General features: G+C 41.3%; 1 long non-coding RNA gene across 1 annotated transcript in view; it reads left to right on the plus strand.

Annotated features, from left to right (window-relative positions):
* The first annotated feature begins 866 nt into the window (after positions 1 to 866).
* LOC125387540 (uncharacterized) overlaps positions 867 to 24109 on the plus strand; it is a 28738-nt gene continuing 5495 nt past the window's right edge. Inside the window, exon 1 of the long non-coding RNA XR_007227896.3 lies at positions 867 to 1003. This is a non-coding gene — a long non-coding RNA (uncharacterized LOC125387540). The remainder of the gene's footprint in view (positions 1004 to 24109) is intronic.

Consider the following 24109-nt stretch of genomic DNA (forward strand, 5'->3'; position numbering starts at 1 on the left):
CCCTAACAAGCACTCCACAAAGCAGATACCATTACTTACTCCATATAACAATTGAGGAAACAGGACACAGAGCAGGGATCTTAGCCAAGGTTTTGCAAACTTTGATTATGGTGACTTGATTGACCAGTTAGACTTGTGGCCATGCACTTAGTTGACAAACGATGTCAACAGATCAAGCCATGGGCTACAGAGCATTGAGCAGAGAACTTGGGTGAGTGTCTGTCCAGAAGGCAGGCACACAGTGTTCATCTGTGACCTATCCCAGACCCACTGGAGGCCAATACCAAGTTGCACAACTCTTCTAGGCCATGAAGCCATAGAGTAGCTGGGACATAAGAGGGTCATGCAAGAGAGTTTCATCTATAGTAAGGCCTAGTGGGGGAAGGATACCTCATGACAGTCATGCTACTATAATGCAGCCCGTGAAATGAATTGGCCACACTGGGTGGTGCTTGGGAATGAAGAAGGAGGCTGTGGTCAATAAGAGACAGTTTATATTCAAGGAGAGATGAAAAGTAGAAAAAATAGTAGGCTGGTAGAGCCTCCATATATCTTGACTCTGTATTAAAAGAAAAAACTTGATTTTTAAATAACATAAGCCATTGAATGCATCATTTAGTCACACTCATTGGAAAGCTCAGGTTAACTAACCTCTCTAGGGTCCTTTGAAGAAGAAAACCATGAGAGAATTCCATGTGATGTTCAAGAAATTTCTATAATGTGGCTCCAAGTCCTTGTCTGACAACACACTGAAGACTTAGCAGTTTTCTCCATGACACAGTGCTGTCTGTCATTTCTAATTTCTAAGAATAAGCCATGAGTCATCAACTGACAGCATGGAGAGGCTGTGGCAGAGCTGGGATACACTGGGCTCCTGCGCCAGTCACCTAAGTAAGCTTCACTCATTACTATTTTCAGGGACTGCGCGATGGCTTCAGTTCCTTACTACCAAATTTGCTCTCAGAGATCCAGGAGACAACAAGCCTGATCCTCTTCAAGTGCGGTTGCTCCTTGTCGCTCTGCAGGTGGCCTGCATATGTGTGGCTTTCTGTCTGGCTCTCGGCTGAGTGGTTCTGAATTGCCGGACTCCCTTAGGCTCCAAACCCTTCCTGGTTTTCTGGACACTCCTGATGTTCTTACTGCCTTTCCCTCTCTCATCTTTCTCCCTCTTCCTGCATGCTTCTCTGCTTCTTTGCAATGGCAAGTATTTCCTCATTCTTGTATTTCAGTTAACCATCCCCTGATCAGGGAGACTTCCTGTTTCCTAAGTCCTGTCAACCACCGAAGTCCTGCTGATATCCACTGTGAAACTCATGACCTTGCTGCTGTGCTGTTTGTGACTCTTCCTTAGAAGACAGTGAACGTCCCTAGGCAGACAGCTTGCCTAGGATGCTTGGGGTTTCTGGCACAGAGATGGGTTAGGAACAAGAAGGAAGTGATTTCCCCAATTCACTAAAAGCTGAGTCTGGAGCCTGGGAACTCCACATTCTCTGTCACAGACTTCCTCTCCAGATCTATCTGTCTCTGAATACTTAATTCCAGATCACTTTTTTTTTTTTACCCCCAGTGACTACTGCTATAAACCACGTTAAAAACCCAAGAACTGCTTCTTCCTGCTTTTGGGTTCCCCTTTTAGATACTGTAGACTACCATACTCTTTCTATTTTGTCTGCCAATCAAGATTCATGTCTTAGCTCTTTCATAAATCTCACTGTATGCACTTTGGACCACTCAAGATCCCACGGGTCTGGTTTTCTTACTTTCCCTATACCAGTCTTTTCTTTCAAAGCCTCAAGCTGCAAAGCTCGGTCTTGGATATGCAGTGAGTCTGCAGACAATTCCTGAGCTTGGTTCTTAGAACAGAAAATTCAAACAGCCTGGCTCTCGTCTTCAGGGAGCCATGGTTCTGGTCTGTAATTCATGCATGCCTCCGTGCGAGAAAGTGAGCATGCTGGGGCGTTCTTTCCTATGAACAGGATGCCGGCACTTTGCCCTTGGCCCAGTGTGCTTGGAAAGTCATTCCAGAAATCCTCTTTCTGCATACTCTGGACATCCTCGTACTTCTGCATCCTCATTGGTGACTCGAAAGGTTGTAGGCTGCTCTCCCTGGCTACCTTCTTCTCAGAGAGAAGGCTAGACATGGCCTTGAGTCAAGAGACCCTGTTTGGAATTTAGGTTAGAAAGCTGTGCAACCTGAGTTAGGAAGTCTTGGGAGTTTGTTTGTTTGTTTTGTTTAATATAGGTTTTACTGTGTGGTCTTGGGTATTCTAGAATTTGCTTTGGTGATCAGGCTGGTCTCAAACTCAGAGATCCGAGATCCGCAGGCCTCTGCTTCTCAAGTGCTAGGATTAAAGTCTTATGCCACCACGGCTGGTGAAGTCCTGAGTTTTAATCTTTAAAAAAATTATTTTTGAAATTTATTTAATTTTATTTTATGTGGGATGCTGGTTTGCCTACATGCATGTCTATATACCACATGAGTGCAGTGTCCATAGAGACCAGATGAGAGTGTGAGATCCCCTGGGACTAGAACTCCTGAGGCATTTACCCTTTCGTCCCAGGAGTGGAGAGAATGGGGAAGGAGCCCAACAAGCTTGGGAGAACTCAGGACACATACAGAAGACTTCCTATACTTGCCTTCAGTTTTTCTAGCTCATTGTCACCCCACTTGTTTATATAATGTAGGATAATGTCCCCAGGTTAATAAAATGATCAGAATTGAACTGATTTTGTGTCCGTTTTAGTCTCTTGTGTTCTCTTTTTTCAACAGTAGTAGAATTGTCTTGTTACAGTGTTTTGTTAAAGAGAACCCATCCCAAGGGCTTCAGGCTCCTCAGTCATGGCCCCACTGAGCATGTGGCAGTTCTTTTTCTTCTTGGAATCTACCCACAGTATTCTTTTGAACTCCTCAGCTTGTCTTTTTACCTATAATTCACATTAACTCCAAATATGCTGTGTGTGTGTGTGTGTGTGTGTGTGTGTGTGTGTGTGTGTGTGTGTGTGGTATCTGCATTTTCTAAGAGTCATCCAGGATGTGCGTGACATTTCCTTATAATATGAATTTTTTTAAAATTAACTTTCTAAGTTAGCATATTAGGTTATGGACTTCATTATGCCATTTTCACGCATACATATCATTATATTTTGTTCTTATTTGATCACTCTCCCATGGCCTTCTTGTCTCTCCCCCCCCCCCCCCGCCCTTGATATTCCCTTTCTTCCTCCCAAATAGCCCCCTCACCTTCTTTCATGTCTGCAAACTTCTGTGCAACCTCAAACAGGCAGTTTTAGGAGCCAGGCAAGTGCAGAGAAAGTATGTCCTTTCTTTGTTTGTTTCTCCATTTGTTGGTTTTGGTTTACTTTTGTGTTGTTGAGGATCCAGCATAGGCTTTTGTGTATACTAGTCAAATGCTGTAGCTCTGGGCTATATACCCAGTCCTAACACACACCCCAGAGCAAAAGAACACTGAGTTTAAGCACTAGATCTTTTGTGATTTTCCGCTGGCTGCAGGCTAGCTTGTTTCTTGAGATTTTATTTAAATATTGTAGATATAAATTGTGAGACTCTAATGAACCAACCTGAGCTCATTTAGATTTATGACAAAGAAGATGGTAAAATGAAATTAAAGGTGTAAAGTTCTTTTTAAGGATGTGCCTGTGAGAAAGGAAACCAGAAGGGGTTGGGAAGGGCAGGGCAGGCATCAGAAGTCAATGCAAATCTGAGCCCAGTGAAGGTACAGGAGAAAAAACGGAGTGAAAGCTCCCCAGGCCACTATTTGGTCTACTGAAGGTGTGGCAGGACCCTGGGAAGCTCTCCAGTCTCAGCTGGCCTGCAAAGGAGCTATGGAGTCCTAGGTCTCTGGGTACTGGTGATTTGGGTTCCATTGCACTAAGTCATTGTTGAAGGGAAGACTTGGGCTATGGCATAAATGTGGTAGTATGTCTGGACAACAGCTAGCACCCAAGATCAGCTCTGTTTCTGGTTTGTAAGGGGCATTCTTACGGTCACTTCTACGTGTGAAATGGTTCCTCACACACAGTGATGATTGGATGACACAAATCTGAAATGACAGTTCATGTCCCACCCAAACTTTCAAGGAAGAGGTTTACCCCACAGAGATCTTCATTCTGGTACAGAAAAAAAAGTGGTGCTAAGTACAAGGAGAGGATTATGGGTAATGTCAGGAATATTAGAAAAGATCCAATTATTAGAGAAAAGTATGCCAGGTCCCCAGGACCCATCCTGCTATATATCTTGGAGCAATTACCCCAAGCTGCTTTGACCTGTTGAGCAGAACTGGTAACAAAGGAAAATGGCAGTTACAGACACAGAGGACTGTCCCAGGCCTGTCCTCCTCCTCTTGTTTCCGATGATCTCTTTGGCTTAAATTAGGAGTCTACTGAAGCACCTGTCTCAAGGGTCAGCATTCAGGTGTTGGTACTACATATCTAACCTTGGAAAGAGTCTGAACCCTGTTACAGAGAGTGCCTGCAGGGGAAAGATTATTCACGATGCCATGGTACTGGGATTTCATAAACCCAGAGGTGTAATTGGGCAGGAAAAGGCTCCTGGAATCTTTCACAGATCTATCCATCCATTGACCTATTCTTAGCACCCTTCCTTGAGATTTTTGTTTGTTTGTTTTTGTTTTTGTCTAATAGGGTTCTTTATCTGATGACTTAGCATCCATTTTCAAGTTTCTATGTGTATATTTAAAAAAAAACTATTTGAGAATCTGTTCTTTGCTGGGTGTTGTGTTGGCTGTCAATGTCAGGAAAATATTAGAAAGACGTTAGTTGAGGTTCCTCTAAGAGCCAAGCGGACACAGAGTGTGGTTGCAAGTCCCTTACCTGGGTGGGCAGGTGGGGGTGGTACAAAGAAACAGAGAAATGAGTCAGAGAAGGGAGAGCAACCATTGATATGTGTGTCTTCTGTAGGAAGAAGTCTTCAGCCCTTCTACAAAGGGTCAGCTAATAAATATTTTGGGCCTGTAGGCCCTATGGCTTCATTGGAAGGCTCGCTAAAATTTTTTTTTCTGGTTTCTTTTTATCTTCTGGTGGTGGCCATTATTGTTGGACTGTAGTGGCATTATTTCTTTTATATTCATTCTCCGTGTGACTTAACCCATAATCCGGGCCAGTCACTACATCAGAAGCAGGGATTGTTAGATGATTGGGGAGCAAATCATGAGTTCAAGGGGTGTTTCAGAATAAAAGGGCAGATAAAGAAAATGGAATACAAGCACCTCCAGTGTTGTTGAGTTGGTGAAATGCATTTTCTTTTGGTTCCCCTGTTTTCCACTTTTCCTTTTCCCTTTTGTCTTTTCTTTCTTTTTTTTTTAACCGACCATCATTTATTGATCTCTGAAGCTAGTGGGATGAGGTTTGTTTAAAAATAGTGGCAATCATTACTTCTAGACAAGGACAACTTCCTCTTCAAGACTTTAATTTCTTCATCTGTGGAGAATATTTCAGCAGGACACATTAGTGGATTTTAAATGTAGAATGTACTGGAATCATCTGAGGAGATTTTAACACCTGCCTAGGTGTGGGAGATGTCCAAACATTCTGATTCAGTTGTTCTGAGTTGGGTTTTTCTATTTATTTAATACAAAACGCTGTCTAGATTATTCTATTACAAATCTACATAAAAGACTATTGTTTAAAATCACTGTGGAGCACCTGCTCTGCTATTCTGGTCTCAAATCAGCTATACACCTCATCCCCAGGTTTAATAGTCCTGTGTCCTGAAACGTTTATATTCTCATAAATTGTGCGTGTTGAAATTAGTTGACTTAGTTCCCAGTGGGGAGATTTGGCAGTGAGCTTTTGGGGAGGTGATTTGATCATGAAGACAGAGCCCTTTTGAAGAGAACTGGAGCCCTCCTAAACAGACATGAGAAAACCTGCTTCTCTCTCTGTTCTTAATGGGAGGGTATTAAGAGAGCCCATATAGGACAAGGTCCATGCTAACAACCTTGAGCTTCTGGGATTCAATAACTTGCTGAAAGAAATTGACCTCATTCATCTCATCTTGTTTTGTAGTATCTGTTATGCCATTTAAAGGGAACAGAAGCATGTTTCCTTTTGTTTTTATTTTATTTTCTCTTCTTTATCACAGTTCTAAGCCAGACTGTTCCTAAGAATTAAGACTTTATGGCTCTTCCCACTTGTCTTCACATTATTTCTCATTTAACCTCTAAGAGTTTTAGTTTCTCCACCTATTAAGTGGTTATTAGAAGGGGGCGTGACTCATTAGATTATTATAAAATGGATACAGTTACATAAAACATTGCTTATAAATTGCTGAGTACTCTGCTCAGCAGGTAGTGTCTAATCCATGTTTGTCATCTCGGGATTTTCCTCTAATTCTTGTCATCTGAGCCTTGGAGGTGATAAGAGCAGAAACTAAAGGCCATTAGCACCTACTGTGCCAGACCCTAGTGATCAGTGGCACATGTGGCATCTCACTTGCTATTTACAACAAAAGTGGGCTAGGAATAAGGACCTCACTAAGCATTAGAGATGAAGAAACTGTGCCCCGGGATGTTAATGGCTTTCCAAAGATTTCACCATGGAACACGGAAGGAGTTAAAACCGAGTCGTATTCCTTCCATCAACAGTGCCTTTACCTGAATTCTGTTGGAATAAAATGAACAAAAATAGCCCATGACTGGAGGGAGAGTTCATAGAGGATTAGCTCAGGGCATGTGCTTGCATGTTCGTGTGCATGCGTGTCTTCATAATACTCACCCGGTGACAGCTGCCCCTGCACTGTATTTCATGGTCAGCAAGCTTTGTGAAGTTGTAGTGGGTGCAGTTGGTGCTATGGCAATAGGTGAGACTCTTTGTATCGTATGGGTCCTGGGAATCTGTTTATCTATCCACCTGCCGTCCTCCTGAGGTGTCTTCATTGCTCTGAAAGACATCGCGATTATCTATCAGTAAGTCAGTTTCTTTATTTCTTTGTTGTGAATCTAAGACTGATTTTTTCCAAAGCCAAGAACTCAGACTTCAGCAAGATGGCTAAGTGGGTAAAGGTGCCTGCCACAAAGCTTGTGAGAACATGGCTTTGCTCTCTGTGACCTATATGGTGGAAGGCAAGAACTGACTCCTGCAAACTGCACTTTGACCTTGACTTCAAGGACCACATATTAAAATATTATAAATTTTTGGAAAATATTAACTCAGACATCAGTAGTCCTGTCCATCTGGATTAGGACTCCTCACTCACTTTCCTGTCACTGCAACCTTGGTATTTCACCTCTTTGAGTCTTAGTTTCTTCATCTGGTGAGTGAGTAGGACATTGTTAGGCTATTATGATCAGGTTAATTGTGCTCCTAAGCTATTTCCCAATCAAATGTAGAGATTTGAGATTTGAGGAAGAAACTCAAAGCTGGCCTGAATGAACAACGATACCTTTATTTGGACATAGAAGTGATTTTTAGAGTGTTCATTTTCTTTGCTGATTCTATCAATCAAAGGGAGCTTCCTTTTTATTGACTCTCCAATAAATGAATCTTAGTAATCTCATAGTTGCTATCTATAAGCATGGCCTCTAGCCTTCCTGGGAGGAATAAACAAACAAACAAAGAACCTCTAAACAAAATCAGAAACAAACAACCCTGGACGTTCTTAGGATACCAGGAAGAATGAAGATTCCCCAAAGATGTTTACACCTGAATCCTCAGAACCAGTGTGTATGTAAAGCCCTATGGCAGTGAGGATCTGAGGTGAGGTTGCTGAGAGAATTCTGGCTGCAAGTCAACTGGCTTTAAGACAGAGAGAAACTTGCACTGTTCCTGTGGACCAATACTATGGCAGGGGTATTGGAAAGTGCAAGCAGAGTCAGAGAAGCAGGTACAGCAGCACCAGCATGTCTGGATCTGATATTTGCGCAGCTGGAGATGGAGACAGAGGCCGTGTGGCAGAAAGGATAGCACCCAGGGCACAGGGTTTCCATTAGAGCATCCCGAAAATGACAAGCTTGGTTTTAGCCCATCAGATTTATCCATGTTGTACTTCTAACCCATAACACTCTATCACAATATGCTCGCTCTGTTTAAAGCCACTAAGCTTGTGACAGTTTGCCATGGCAGTAATAGGAAACTATTGAGCTGGCATTTCCCAAGGAGGTGGAGTGTAGGAATATCCACAGAGCTTGAGCTGGGGTGTGAATCGTGTGAAAGCAACTGGCGTGACTTGTGCAAGCAAGCATGAAGAAACACAGTGAAAGCAGGAGCAGAGGCATGCCATAGTTTCTTAGACAAGATAAAGTGAACCATTGCTCAGGGGAGCCACTGTGGAAAGCTGGGAAGAGCCTATGGGCCAAAGTGATCTGCTTTACAAACCCAAGTCCAGATTCCATTCTGAGATCCCCGGCGGGTCGCTTCACCATTCTGATTTTCAGTTTCTTCCATAAAATCCCAAGAAAGGCCTGAAGTGTTCAGTTAGCCAGAACTTTATTGCTTATTTTTCAATTTACTTGTCAGCTAAGGAGCTGTTCTGAATCAATGATAATGATGTAAAGGTGTGGACGCTGTGTGTGCGTACTCATTGGCTTCAAGGTCAACATTCCAAGGTCTGAATAATTAGTACTCCACCTGTGCCCCCACCTCTTCCTGGCTTCCTGTCTCAGTGGAGAACCATTCACATTTGCCCAGTTGCCAAGCTTGAGACCTTGAGTCAACAATTCCAAAGGGGCAATCATTTCCTTTGCATCTTCCTTCCTGACCTCTGCACTTCATGCTCATATCCCCATTATGTTTTCTTTCTATTAACAGGAGAATAAAGGGTACCTTAGAGTTGTATTTATTTGTTTGTTTGTTTATACACAACCCAGTTATAACATAGTTTCTACCAAGGGGTTGCATGATGGTTCTAGAATCTTAATGTAGTTTTCTGGCTTCAAATCTTTCTGTTCCTCTTGAACTACCCACAGGGCAGGAAACCCTGACTGCTCTTAGGGATGGAGAGGGAAGAGGAGAGGGAGTGGGGGGGGAGTGGGAGGGTGTTGGGAGGAGGGGCGAAAATGGAAACTTTTATATTTTAATAAAAAAAATCTTTCTGTTCCTTTTTGCTGACCATGAGCACTAGACATTGGCTGGACTGTGTCCTGATAAGAGACTCAGAATCATCTCATAATGAGTGAATTCTGGGATGGGTGTTCAGGAGGATATAAAGGTCAAATGAGGTTATTGGGGCGAGGTCCTGAAATGATGGATCTGTAGGAAGATACACCAGTAAGTTCACTTCTTCTGCTACATGAAGACACTAGTCTAAGAAAGTATATATATCTATAAAAACAAGAAAAGAGCCTTCCCCAAAACTAACTCTGGCAGACCAAGATTGCATAATTTTAGGTTCCGGGAACTTGAAGAAATATTTTTTTGTTGTTGTTGGTACCTGTTGTAATTTTGTATGCCAACCCAAGTCAACAAACACAATGAGATAAAACTTTGAAAGCCCTTTAATTTTGAGGTGTCCACACCCCAGTGTTTTGACCATCTGTTGCAATTCCTGACCCATTGTGTTTTGTGAGTCCCATGCCCTCCCCTCTCTTAGGAATGGCCTGCTTTTGCTTTTGTTTTCCCTCCATAGTTCATGATCTCTATTGATTGTGACTAAATCTTCATATTGTGTTACACTAGAGCTTGATAGGAGCCAGTTTCACCACAATGAAATATAGTAGTTCTTTATCCTTTCTGTCTCCCCACTCAATAAATTGAGGGGGACAGAGATATTCAGTGTTCCTTCTTGCAATGTTGTGGATCTTCAGATCTTAAGTATCCTCCAAAGGTTTAGGTGTGAAGGGTCTTGTCTCTACTTCATGCTCCTGAGAAGTGGGAGAGTCTTTAAGATCTGAGGTCTAGTGGAAAAACATTAGGCCATTGGTTCTATGTCCTTGAAGGGGCTAACAGAAAGCAGGTCTTGTTCTTCCTGTCTCTTGTTGTCTGGCAATGATATGACTAGTTTTGGCATTCTGTGGTGATAGCTGCCTTGCCACAGGTCCAAAGCAACAGGACTAATTGATCATGGACAGAACCTCTAAAACAAGAACCAAAATAAATCCAGACTTCTTTTGGGGTCTGGTGATTTTTCACCCAGGTCCTTTTATGCTGATTAAGCACTCCACTGCTAAGCTGCATCCTGAGATCACTTGTACTCTTCATAAATTCTCTCAGGTATTTGTTAAAACAAACAATCCAATTGACATGCATCTTTACTATGTTTGTGGGACATGAATCCTGGCTCCTTGTAGGCTTTGAAGAAATGTGTGTTTCATGCAGGAGCTGGTGAATGCACTGTTCCTGAAACGGTTTCCCTTTGCTTATGATGAATCCCAACTCCTCACATGACCCTATTTTATGCCAGTTGTTTTAATTCTATCCCTTCTTGTTCCTAGTCATAGGAGTTGTTGATCTACTTCAAGCTGCTCTCTAGCTCAGAAATTGTGTGCATTCTCCCCTCTCCACCAGAAACGTGTCTTCTATTCTGATAAACCTTAAGCAGTGAGTAGCCACCCATCATTTTGATTTGTGACCAATTGGTTCCCCATGCCAGGCATTCTTAACTCTAGATAAGACTGCTCCCTCTGTCCTTTATTCACAGGCCATTTCTGTTTGCTTCTCAGTATTTTCTCTGGTAAGGTGTCGCATCCCTGTGCAGTGACAGAATTGCTGTTGGGCTTTCAGGCTGTACACTATGGTCCCTGAGAATAGGGAAGGAAGTTTGTTTGCTTGTTTGTTTTGTTTTCAGCCCTCTGTCTCTAGGGCTTCCAACAGTGCCTAGCACAAGGCAAGCACTCATAATAACACCACACGATGGTAGGTAATTGATGGCTGCAGATGCAAATCAGTCACAATTTTAGCTATGTTTTCCCCTCGCATCATTTCACTCACTTAAAGTTATCAAACACCAGATCTGCATGACCAGACCTCAGCTCCCAGCAGCCCAGTGGCTTAACCCTATAGGCCTAATTTATGTCCACACTGACATAAAGGCTTTAATATTCAAGGTGGAGAGAAAGAAGTTTAAAGCCAAAGGCTATTCAAGTAGATATGAAGCCTTGCAGCTCTCACGGGGATAGAACCCCATGGAGCTCCTCTGGTGGTATTAAGGTTTTAGTATGATTTGTTCCCTCCTGGTTCAAGTATTTGAATGCTTGGTACCCGGGTTTTGGAGCTGTTTGGTGTGGTTATGGACCCTTTAGGATGTGTGTCCTAGCTGGTGAAGGGGACACTAGGGGCAGGTTATGGTACCTGGGGAGTTTCTGGCCCTCAGTCAATCTTACCTGTTCTGTGGTTGTAGTTGCGATTTGAACAAGCTTCTGCCTTGTGCTGCCGCCACCACAGGCTGAATTCCTTCAGTCTTGCTTCCCCATCTTGACAGATTGAAATGAATGTCTCCTAAATCATGAACCTAAATAAACCTTTCCCCTCCTAATTTATTTTTTTGTCTGGCACTTTTATCTCAGCAATGAGAAGACGATCCTCTTGCACAAGCAAGGAGACCACAACAGTGCGGAGAACAGAGGTTTCCCGGTCTTGTGTGCAGGCAGAGTCAGAGGAAGAGGAAGGGACTGTGAGAGAAGAACAACACTCCATCAGTGTTAGATTCAGAGCATAGAGTTTGGTGGATAACGGCCTTGGTTCTAGGCACCATCTTAAGTTTGACTGACTTCACCCCTCACTTGGAGAGTGATCCCAAGCGAGCTGGTCAACTTTCTTATGCCTTAGTTTTCTCCTTTGTAAAAATGGATGTTAGAGATAGTATCTTTTCCATCAGTTGCTATGAGGGCTAAACGGGTTAAAACACACAGTGATCTTAAAAGAACATCTGGCAAGCAGCAGGTGTGGAAAACACATAGTGGACTCGTGGTTGCCACTGTCACTGCTCATAGTCCACATATTCACCTGCTGGCTTCTTTACTGAGGCAGAAGCTCATACTCACTGGATGGTTTGAAGGTGGCTGGAAGGTCTCTTTCCTTGTAGGCACTGTCAGGAAGGGATTTGTGTTCCAATAGCCCAGTTTTCCCCAGATTGTAATTGCTGTCACTATAGGTAGTTCTCACAGCTTGTGGACCTCACTGTCTGTGGGTCTCAGCCAGGTTCTCTCACATCTGCCTAACAATGGTCACACTTTGCGCAAGGTGCCTGCCTTTTTGTTTTCTTTCCCTACGGATCTGGAGCTTCGTTGGGTGACTACATATTGCATATTGCATTCTCTTATAGGTCTCCTTAGGATCACTTTAGTTGGGTATGGACAAGGAAAAAGGAATTAGTATCTAAAGAACAGAAAAATTATGCCAAGAAAGGGACAAAAATCCAGTATCCTCTGGGGTGCCCCTGCCACAATAAACTGGTATTGCCTACATGAGCAAGACTATGACACTCAGGAAGTGCATGAGCAGTTCTTTCTATCTATAGCAGAGCTGTTACAAACTGTGACTCCCAAGTGACTCACATTAGTGGATATCTCATGTGCACAGAACCCAAAAGTATGGCATGAAGCAGAAAGACAGCAATCAGGGGCCAGGATATCTAGATTGGAGAGACAGATACAGTGGATCCCTAGACCAGACAGACCAATTAGTACAGGAGAAAATAAACTGTGGATGAGATTTGTGTCACAGTGAATGGACTAATGTGCCTAACCTGATTGTCTAAGACATTTTGTAAGCTCTGCTAGGAGAATCTATATAGCAGAGGCTGCTTTAAGGGCTGGAAAACAAGAGAAAGACAGGCCAGGAGGGATCAGTAGGTCTTGGCCAGTCCAAAATGGCAGAACAATGAAATCTGAATCAGGATAGACTCTCTTCTCTGTAAAGCTGGCTAATGCTTTTATGAGTGATAATGAGAAATAAATGGTAGACCACATTTACTTGCTTAATACTTTGGAAATGTGTAATTTTGTTTAAGACACTCATTTAATGGAATAATTTTTATAAATATTTCATCCTACAGTATGAGTTCAGATGATTTCTACTAACCTGAGACACAGATTGAATGATTCTTACAATAACATTTGTTTAGAATGGGGTAGATCCCATGTAGCTTTTGGCCACATAATAGGTAGGCAGTATGTGTCGAGTCAACCATGCAGACCATATTTAAGGATATTCTTCCTAGTGTTACATTTTAAGATATGGTATTATTAAATTGTTGTAAATAATTGTAAACCAATTAAGGACATTTTCTTGGAAAAGGTGCATAGATAAATGCCCACATTTCACTGGAAATACTATCCTACAGTAAGGAGGCCATGTGTTCATTTCTCAGCTGCCCAGACTCCCAAAATAACCACACAGAAACTGTATTAATTAAATCACTGCTTGGCCTATTAGCTCTAACTTCTTATTGGCTTGCTTTTAAATCTTAATTTAACCCATTTCCATTATTTTATATTTCACCATGAGGCTCGTGGCCTACCAGCAAGGTTCCAGCTACGCTGGTAGCTCCATGGCGTCTCCTTGACTCTGCCTTCTTTTTCCCAGCATTCAGTTTAGTTTTCCCTGCCTAGCTTTATTATACTCTATCGTGGGCTCAAGACAGTTTCTTTATTAACCAATGGTATTCACAGCATATAGAGGTAAACTCACATTACTACCCACAAAGACTTCTATTTTTTAATGGTATTTATTTATTTTGTATAGAAGGGAAAAGCCACCTGTCAATTAGGATGAGTACTGTCTTCCTCCATCTTATCCCGTCTTTTCCGTTGTCTCATACTTTCCCACAGATTCCTTCTTTTTTCTTTTTCCCCTTCACTAGTTCCTGTTTTCGTCCCTCCCTCCTCCATCCCTTCATCCCCATCTTCCTCTTCCCATCCCTTCATCTGTCCCTTTCTCCATTCCTTCCTCTTAAAGATATAATGTAATTTGATTACCTGGAAAGTCAACTCTGAAAAAGTTCTCTAATGGACCGATGTTTAGTAAAGGGTTTCCTTAAGCTAGAGATATCTAGAAATGGGAAATTGACTAAGAACGAGTCAAGGGAGAAGTTCTATAATACAGGCTCGATGGCCTCATCCAGTCCCATAGGGGTTCAAGAGATAGACCACACCTTCAGAGCTGTTCTAAATTAGGTCAAAAAAGCTAAGATTATTTTTTATCTAATATTGCATCGGTGGATGTACTGGGTGGTTTTTTGCATCAATTTGACACAAGCTAGAGTCATCAGAGGAAGGAGCCTCAGTCGAAGAAATGCCTTCTTGAGATCCAGCTCTAAGGCATTTTCTCATTTAGTCACCAATGAGAGGGCAACCCATGATGGGTGGTGCCATCCTTGGGCTGGTGGTCCTGGGTTCTATGAGAAGGTGCGCAGAAAAGGCCATGGGATACAAAAAACACTTATCCATGGCCTTTACATCAGCTTCTGCCTCTGGGATACTTTCCTATTTGAGTTCTTGTCCTGACTTCCTTCAATGATGAACAGCGATGCTGAAGTGTAAGCCAAATAAACCCTTTTTTCCTCCCCAACTTGTTTTATTGGTCATGGTGTTTCTTTTCAGCAACAGAAACCCTAATGAAGACACTGGGTATAGACTTTCTAGGGAGGAGTGAAACCTTGGATGTCCTTGGGGTATCTTTGCAGCTGAAGAGTCCATGAAAGGGCTTACAGCTGCAGACTTCTGCCCTCCACACTCCTGGGCTTTGACAAGGACACAGGCACTGAGAGTCACGTGGTTAGTACATGTGTTCAACTCCTGGGACCTTAGTGGACTATCTACAGGAGAGTCAGCCAACAGTCTTCTCCTAGACAGATGGGAGGGAGAAGGAGGGAGTACTAAGATCGAGACGCTCACTACAGAGCTTTGGTGAGAGTCTAGAAATACGACAGCAGAGAGGGGCTAAAAGCGAGGGGAAGTTCAGAGGCTGATCTACATAAATGGGCAAAGGAGCAAATTTTTGCACAATGCGTGGGAGCCCCGAAGTGGCAAGAAGCTGACTCTCCAAATTTCTTACAGTGTGCACTTGAATAGTTTTCGGCACTAGAAAGTTCTCCCAGAAGTGTGCCAGTTAGGAGCTGAAACGCAGAGAACATGTCATTTTTTCTTTTCTTGCATTTTTAGATAAGCTCTTGGGTAGCTTTGTATAAGTATAGGGTGACAGAAGTTTGTGATTTGGGATCTCACTAGTTGTTTTTCTTCTTTTCTTTCTTTCTTTTTTATTTTGACATAGAATTACTTTTTTGTAATGAATTCATGAATATAAACAGTCTGTATTACACAGGGAGATTAAGGTGACCACTCAGACAAAAAGTTACCCAGCCCCAAACTTTATATTTATCTCAATGAACATCTATACAGTTGTAGTCAATAGCCATTCTGATTGTTAATACTTCAATCTAGTCAAGTTTTAACGTTTTGCTTATTTTATGTGTATGAGGGTTTAACTTGCATGTATGTCTGTGCACCACATGCATGCATGTTACCCAGAGAGATCAGAAGAGAAAATCGGATGTCCTGGGACTAGAATTACAGCTAATTTTGACTGCTATGTGGGTGCTGGCAATCAAACCCTGATTCTCTGTAAGAAAAACACGTGTTTTTAACTTTCTAATCCTCTAGCCAAAATTTTAAGACCTGTGCAAGTACAGTTTCCTTATCTATAAAACGTACGCTGTGTTACCCACTATTCTCAGAATTTTACAATATTATGAAGCATATCACAAGGTTAAGGAAGGTTGACTGGGTAGGAACAGTGCTGAGTAAAGTGCCGAAGCAAGATAGGCTTTGTTTGGCAAAGTCGGTTTCTTTCTGATAGGAGAAGAAACTAGATCAACCATTCTAGATTGTTCCATTGAATTCAGGTTTGAATGAGACGTACGTGAGAAAATGCTTTGGATACTTTCATGTGTAAGATGGTGGTTTTTAAAATGCTCCTGGTTTTCAAGTAAAGTAAGTCCTGAAACATTCACCTTTCTGCTCAGACTTAGCATGCTGAAATCAGCATGGAGTGAAATTCCATGCCTGAGAACCCCAGAAAATAACTCCGCAAGTTAGAAGTTCTGCACCAGTCATCAAAGACCAGCCCTGCGTAGAAGAACCACCATGACGTAGCGTTCGGGCTGATGACAGTGTGTGAAGGAGGAAAGAATGTGAGTGGCAAGAGTCATCCTCTTTTAAGAGCATTCCATTTGGGGAAAACCAAAGGTGGTCCAGTGGTGTGTGGAAGTCCACAGACACATGGTACAAACATGTAACATGAGGGCCAGCTTGTTGGGGTTTCTGTCCCACCCGGTACCCCAACAGCTGGCAAATCCCAAAGAGAAATCACACACAGGACTCCATAAGATTATAAACTGATTGGCCCATTTGGTCAGGCTACTTATTAGCTCTTATAACTTATGTTACCCCATTATCCTTATCTACGTTACCCACACGGGCTCAGTACCTTTCTCAATGTGACAGCTTACATGTTGCCTCTTCGGTGGTCTGTGCAGGAGTAACAGAGGAACCTCCCTGCTTCCCAGAATTCTCCTGTTCTCATTGCATCACCTCTACTTCCTGTCTGGTTTTCCCGCCTATACTGCCTGCCTGGCCAATCAGCGTTTTATTAAAATATGATTGACAGAATACAGATAATTCTCCCACACCACAAACACTGGAGTCTTGTCTCTTCAGAGGACTTCAAGACACACCTCTGTAAAATATACCAAGTAGAGAAGCCAAGTTTTGACCATTGAACTCTTCAGACGCTGACACTGGAGGCCCTGCCTATACAAAAGACTCTAAGCAAGGCCACTCTGTGAAACATATAAAGTAGGGTGCCTGTGGTCCAACCATTTCATTCCATAGGCATCATAAGCAGAGAATCAACCCAGAGTTTGAATTTATGAGCTTAAATCTAGATCTGAAAGACTAGCAGTTCCTAAGGGGGGATATATGACAATTAAAAAAATGAATAAAAAGTAAGCTAAGTATTCATAAATTTTTCAGTATTAGCCTGCCCACTGGAACACATGCATAAACACACACATACAGAATATGAATGTATATACATAAACATATATAATATATAATAAGTTTATGAAATAAAGGTTAAACATGAAGAAAGTCTATAATTCATAGTTAAATAAATTTGGGATTATTTTTATAATACACACTGTTTGGTTATATTAAATAACAACAACTAATTGAATTTAGGAGTCTTTTATATAATAAAGTATGTCGGAATGCCTTTGTTGATTCCAATGCCTAAATATTCTAGAGGTGAAAATGGCCTTTGTTGTAAGGTCACTGAATGAGAATGTCCTTCCCAGACAATGCTTGCCAAGGATCATAAGCGTAGATTGTATGCAGAGCAGAGACTATGCTAGGAGCTAGGTCTTACCTTTCACATAGGGGAGAGAGCTGAAGCCAGAGGTCAAGTTTGTCCACTTATCTGACAGTAGTTTGGGTGCTTTTGATTTAATAAAATGAACTCAAGGCCTCATACCAGCAGCAAGCTATGCCAGCTCTTGACTCTGTAAGAAACTGAACTGTGCTAGTGTGGGGGTCATTTAATTGCCTTCCGAGTGTTTCGATTCTCTTTTGCAAAAGGACTAATTTTCTCAGATTCCATAGAATGCCAAAAGAGCAAAGACCAAGGAGTCAGTGGAACAGCAGGTAAAACAAAACAGAGCTCAGAAAAGCACACAACCAGCTCTGACCTCCCAGCAGAACACAGAGCTTGTATCTACCTGCGGTAGCTGCCCAAGGCAGTGTTTGCTGTTCATCTCTCTGTCTTTTCCATCAGATAGGAAACTAATGTGGAATTTGGAGCCATGTGATGGTACAGCCCCACTTTGTTCTGTCCTTTAGAAGCAGAGAAATCTTGATATGTTTAATATATCTGAATAGGGTTTTCAAAAGTTTGTGTTTAATCGGAAGGCTGTAACTGCTCTGCATACAACAGCTACGTTACTTTCCTGTGCATTGCTTCCAATACTCTATGGTCAATTATCTCAGTCCAACTAAAACTGATCTGTGTTTGTGGGAACATGGCAGAAGTTTAATCCATGGATGGCCCAGTTATGAGACTTACTTAATGATGAAGTTCAATAATCTTACTATGTTTACTAGCAATGATGCAGTGACTATATGGACACACAATTCCACAATGGTGCAGAGGTTGTCTGTAGGGCAACTTGTTCACAGACAAACTCCATGAGTTGAAGTGCTTATCCAGTTATAATTTTGACAAATGTTATGGACTACCCTGGCTGTCTAACTAGCACTGTTTAAGAGGAGCAGTTTCTTCCTGATTTCTGTCTATCAAGTCTAATCAATACTCAGTGACATATTGCTTAATTATTCAGATGTCTGTGTGAGCCAAGAGTGTGTTTTCCTGTTTTGCTGATATTCACTGGCTAAGAATGTTTAAAAGGTTAATGGCCAAAAAAGATCAAGAGTCCTGTTGCAACATCAAATGGATTTGATTGTAACTTTGATATCGGAAGCCCAGGAATCATGAGAGAAGGTTTAATCAGGAAGCATTATGACTGATCTTTTAGCCAATATGCTAGATTCTAGGCAGCAAATAATGTTATGGGTTATGAAGTTTGCCTGAGGCATCATGATTGAGCCATTTATTGTTTTAGCAACTGCAAGTTTATCCTTGGTGAACTAAAATCAGTGAATCAGAACAAAGATCCTTGATTGTTTAGACCACAAATCTTAAGGCAAAAGGAACATGCAATTCTTAAAGGGTAAAGAGATACACATCTTCTTGACTTTGTTGAGCAAACACAGATAGTCACAAGACTTTACTGTCTTCATCTGCTCAATTAGAATTCTTATTCTAAATTCCAATATTCCAGTATATTATTAATAATGCCTTCAAGACACCTGGCACATAGTGGGTTCCCTGTCAAGGTTCAGTTTTAATGCTAAAGGAACTTTTAAAATCTTACAATGTAGCAGGTAAACAGACTCTTTTGGATCTATTCATAAGACTGATTTAAATAAAGTTTGATATTGATGAGAGAGTTGCTTTTTAAATTTATTTTTATTTTATATGTATTGGTATTTGGCCTACAAGCGTGTATGTATGTGGGAATTGGATCCTTACAGACTACTGTGAGCTACCATGTGGATGCTAGGAACTGAACCTGGGTCCTCCAGAGGAATAACCAGTGTTCTTAACCCCTCAGTCACCTCTCCAGCCCCTTGATGAGAGAGTTTTAAAGAGAAGTACTGGAGAGCAGGGGAAGAAACTTTGACTGCTTACTGGTCCTGGTGGTGTTTCCCATGTTTGAGATGAGCTGACTCTATTTCGGGCTATTTCCAGAATTAATGTTTCTCTACACAGATCAGCCTTTGGGTGTGATCCCAAGCATGCAGCCCCTAAAAGGAGCATCACCCATGGTGCTCTCGGACAATCCATGTCTTATCATCTTTCATGATTTTGAAATGTAGTCACTTCCTCACCTCCTGTTATTTCTACTTATGACTTTTAAATAAACGAATCTCAAGCAGAGATTGTTCTTTCCGTTATCAAGTCGCTTACAATGGTAAACATGAAACAGTTTATACTAAACGAACCAACACTGTTCCTCACCCTCAATCCCTGTCGACCAGTTTGTGATTCTTTGAAAATAAACGTTCTTATTTTTGAGCCCTAAAGCCTGAAGAAATGACATGCATGGGTGTCATCTTAAGTCAGATGCTTTAGAATAGTGAAAGGTGACTTTAATGGAGCCAGGCTGGAGAGAAAGAAGTCTCTCCTCCTTGAGGTGTGGCTTTAAGCATGCCGTAGAAACCCTGTGCTTTCCTTTCCTCCCCTGTATGGGAGAGGATAACAATGCTGATGTCGGTACCCAAGAGTTTTTAGGAGATGACACAGAAACCAAGAAAACAAAGCCCATGAAGTGCTGAGAGAAGAGCCTACCACACGGCAATCCTTCATCAAATGGAGATAATGGCATGATTCCCAAATGACTGCTAATTGAGTGGCAGGCATTGTGTCAAGAAATCCATGTGTGTAGTCGGGTCCATAGTGAGCTTGCTTCTTCCCGGTTACAGGTTTGAAGAAACTGGGATACAAGAAAGCAAATTAGCCGACTTGTCATTGATAGGAAAAAGTTCTTAGAGAAAAATCGCAAAAGGTCTTGTTACTTCTCGTTTTCCCATAATTATAACTAAGCATAGCTCACCCTGGTGAAGTCTGAGTCTCCAGACCAGATTTCTCTCATTTCACATACTTCTCTGATGAGCAAGGGAAGAGGCAGACCTGACCCCCTCTCTGCACTGGAGATCTTTGTGGATGCGCTCCACCCAATGGACCAAGGATGACTAACACTTGTCTGATAAACAAGAACTCCTAGACAGAAGTAAAACGTGGCGCAAGAGAAAGTAAAAAGTAGAGCATGGGAAGAGGCCTTTTAACCTAACAAAGAGGAAAAAAATCCATATTCAAAATATATGAAATGAAGAAAAAAGGAAGACTGAGATGCTCTAGGAAAACATAAATAATATTTTTTTTTAATTCTCCATGAAAGATTTTTACGGCTGTAGTCTCATGTTTTTTTTTTTTCTACACCAATCCCATAGATTAAATGAGAAACAAAACAAAACAAATAAAAGGAAACTATTATTGAGACCATACAGTTTCTAGAAACTTTTGAGCATTCCCTCAGATTGTCTTACCCAAGGCAATGTCCAAGTTAAGTGTCAGTAGCTACTGGTTCGGAACATTGCACATCTATCTACAGGCCAGAGATAAAATGGTGTGGCATTCCTGGAAAAACAGCTCTCAGTGACAGCATATATATGTTTGTTCCTTCAGAATAAGAATTGTAAATTCACAGCTTTGTTGTTGTAATTAATTTTACTCTATTATTTATTTTTCAAATGTTATTTTTGTTAATTTGTTGAAAATTTCACACATGCATACAGTGTATTTTGATCATACCCATCTCCCACTCCTTCCTCCCCTAACTCCTTATAGAGCTACCCCTACCCTCCCACAGCATCCCAACTTCCTGTCTCCGTTTATTTTTTAAGGCCTACTATTTCCAGTTTGTTCTATTCATATGCTAATGGGTTTGGAACTATTCTCTTGGTGTGTGGTCAAGAAACAGTGGGCAGTATCTTCAAAAAAACCTGACTTTTCAGCCACAGAGTACAAATCAATTGTCAATAAGCTACTCAGTTAGTGGTCAGGGTTCATGAGCACCTCCCTACTTCCTTTTGGAATGTTGTATGCCTTGTTCTTGTGTAGTAACCAAATCTGTTGTGAGCTCATGAGTGCCATTGTTTGGGCATTTACAGAAAAGCACTGTTTTGATCTGGTCTTTCCCAACTTCTAGCTCTTAAGGTATTTTCATCTCTTCTTCTGGAGGGATCGTTGAGACCTGGGGGAAGGGTGTGATATAGATGTCCCATTTGTGGTTCACCACTCTACAAACACTTATTCTCTGTGCTTTGACCTATTGTGAGTTTCTGCATTAACTACCATCCCCTGCCTGTCCTTTCCCGAAATTATCCGATGATGTCTGAGAACTGCACTAATCTGTGGATAGAGAGGAATATGAATTTAGTTAGTCATTTGGTTAGTAGTTTACTTAACAAAATAATAGTACTAGGTTCACACATTAGGCCTATGAGCTCCCCAGATGCAGATTCTTGGCCAGATTTACAGAACCAGGCTTGAGTTTCCACTTGTGGAGTAGACCTTCAATATAATCAGAAAGTGCTTGTTTACCCTCCTAACATTCATGCCACTATGGCATCAATGGGCATATATTGCCATATCTGTCACTATTGTGGCTCACAGAGTTTACAGCTGGGTAAAATTGCTGCTGACTTTTTCTTTCAGCCTGCATTTTGTTTCAATGCGTAGCACATTTTGGTAGTATGAAAATTAGCCACTAGGGAAAAAGTTTTCAGGTTGGTACCAACTTGATTTTTCTATGTGGTGTAGGAGTTTCTTCTCTCTGTGTGTTGCTTTCATTGGATAATGAATAAAGAAACTGCCTTGGCCTAGTTGATAGGACAGAACTTAGGTAGATGGAGTATACAGAACTGAATGCTGGGAAGAAGGGCAGAGTGGCAGATGCCATGGATCTCATGCCTGAGATAGATGCTGGTTAGAATCTTGCCGGTAAGTCACAGTCACATGATGATACACAAATTAACAGAAATGGGTTAAATTAAGATCTGAGAATTAACTAATAAGAAGTTAGAGCTAATGGGCCAGGCAGTGTTTAAATGAATACAGTTTCTGTGTGATTATTTCAGGTGTAAGATAGCCGGGCGACCAGGACAACAAGCAGCCTGCTCTTCCTGTTACATCTATGCCCTATGGCAAAAGTGTGTGGTGTTTTCAGAAATAGTGTTTTACCATTAAGATAATATTTTGCCAATATTCTTGGTGCGTAACCAAGAATATTGGCAAAAGCCTATTTTTTTGTTTGTTTGTTTGTTTTTCTTTTTTTCTTATAATCACTGGGACACCCCTGACAAACAAGTTAAGAGGAGGTGAGAGGAGGTGTACCATACCTGGCATTGAGATTTTTATTTGTTTACCTCTGACTTCCAGGAGGAGCGTAACTTGAACAATTTTATATGTATAGAACTACAAACACATACGTGTGCACACATTCATGCACACATACACATATATAGTAGCTCATGAAATAATAGGTTTGTATATGACTTCTTTCAAATATCTTGTTATCTTTCTCTCTCTATCCCTTCTGTTCTACTCTCCCTTCTCTCTGTTAAGATAAACCTCTGTCCCAGTTCTTCTCCTTTTCCTTTTTTATCACCCACGTTATACTGTTCTCTCATGAGGTCCTTCCCCATCAATGTGTAAGATTGCTCCTCTTAAAATTTTAAGTGTGCAATATTTAACATCATAGTATTATAGACTATAGATACATAGGACAGCAGATATTTAGAACTTACTCATCTTACTATTCTAAAACTTGATGTCTCATTGCTACCCCTCTCTCTCAAGTCACTGTCCAGCACTGTTCTACTTCTTAATTCGAAGAAATTAACTAGTATATAAATAAAATAATTCTGTATTTATGTGACCAACTTGTCTCACCTAGTATAATGTCTTCAGCATTCATCTACACTGTCAGATATAGTGTACTTTTTAAAAAAGGGTATAGAATAGCATTCCATTGCATCTATGTGCATAGTTTCTTAACTATTCAATTGATCACACCAGAGAGCTAACAGCATTAGAGAGTTTGGCTTCAATGATTTTGGAAAAATATTCACAAATTACATCACTAGATTCCATGGCAGTTCTATTCTTAGTGTGTGGAGTAATCTTTTTTTTTTCTTTTCTGTTTTCCATAGATAGCATCTATGCCATTTTCTATTTCCTCCAATGGTGTGAAGGCTTTCTATTTCTTCAATTTCTTACCAATACTTTTTAATAGCCATTTAGGTCCAGTCAACTCTTTGATCCTCAGGATCTTTGAAGAATACTCAATAGCTCTCCAAATAGGTTTTAGATGCTCTCTAAGTGAAAGGCACACTGCTTGAGCTCAGGCTGCAATGGCAAAGAAAAACACATCCCCTCTCACCTAAAAGCATGTGGTCTTATCAAATTGCCAGGGAACTTGTCATCAAATCCTCCTGCCAGGGAAGCTAAGCCAAGTCCATGAAGACCAGAAGGAAGTGGCTAGGAGACCGTATAATAAAGGATATGTAGTTTCTAGTTTTAATTGTCAGCTGGACATAGTCTATCATAATTTGGAAGGGGAGTCTCAGGGAAGGATTATCTAGATTAGCTTGGCCTCTAGGCATGTCTTTGAGAGAGTATCTTGATTATATTAATTAAGGTGGAAAAAGATTCTCGTTGTAAGTAGCACTATATTGGCGTAGGGTATCCTGGATTGTATAAGAATGGAGAAAGTGAGTTGAAAACTAATGTGCAAGCATTAGTGCATTGTTCTCTGCTCTTGACTCTGGATATAACATGACCAGTCCTCTACAGTCCCTGCCACTCTGCAGTCTCTGCTATCACGGTCTGTAACCTAGAATTTGAGTCACATAAACCTTTCCTCCTGTAAGCTGTTTCCATCTGAATGTTTTATCAGAGAAACAATAAAATGCAACTAAGACAAAAGGGATGAGAGGGAAAAGAACATTTCCAACAGAGG

The sequence above is a fragment of the Myodes glareolus genome, chromosome 8 (genome assembly GCF_982192425.1).
Source record: "Myodes glareolus chromosome 8, mMyoGla1.1, whole genome shotgun sequence".
NCBI lineage: Eukaryota > Metazoa > Chordata > Mammalia > Rodentia > Cricetidae > Myodes > Myodes glareolus.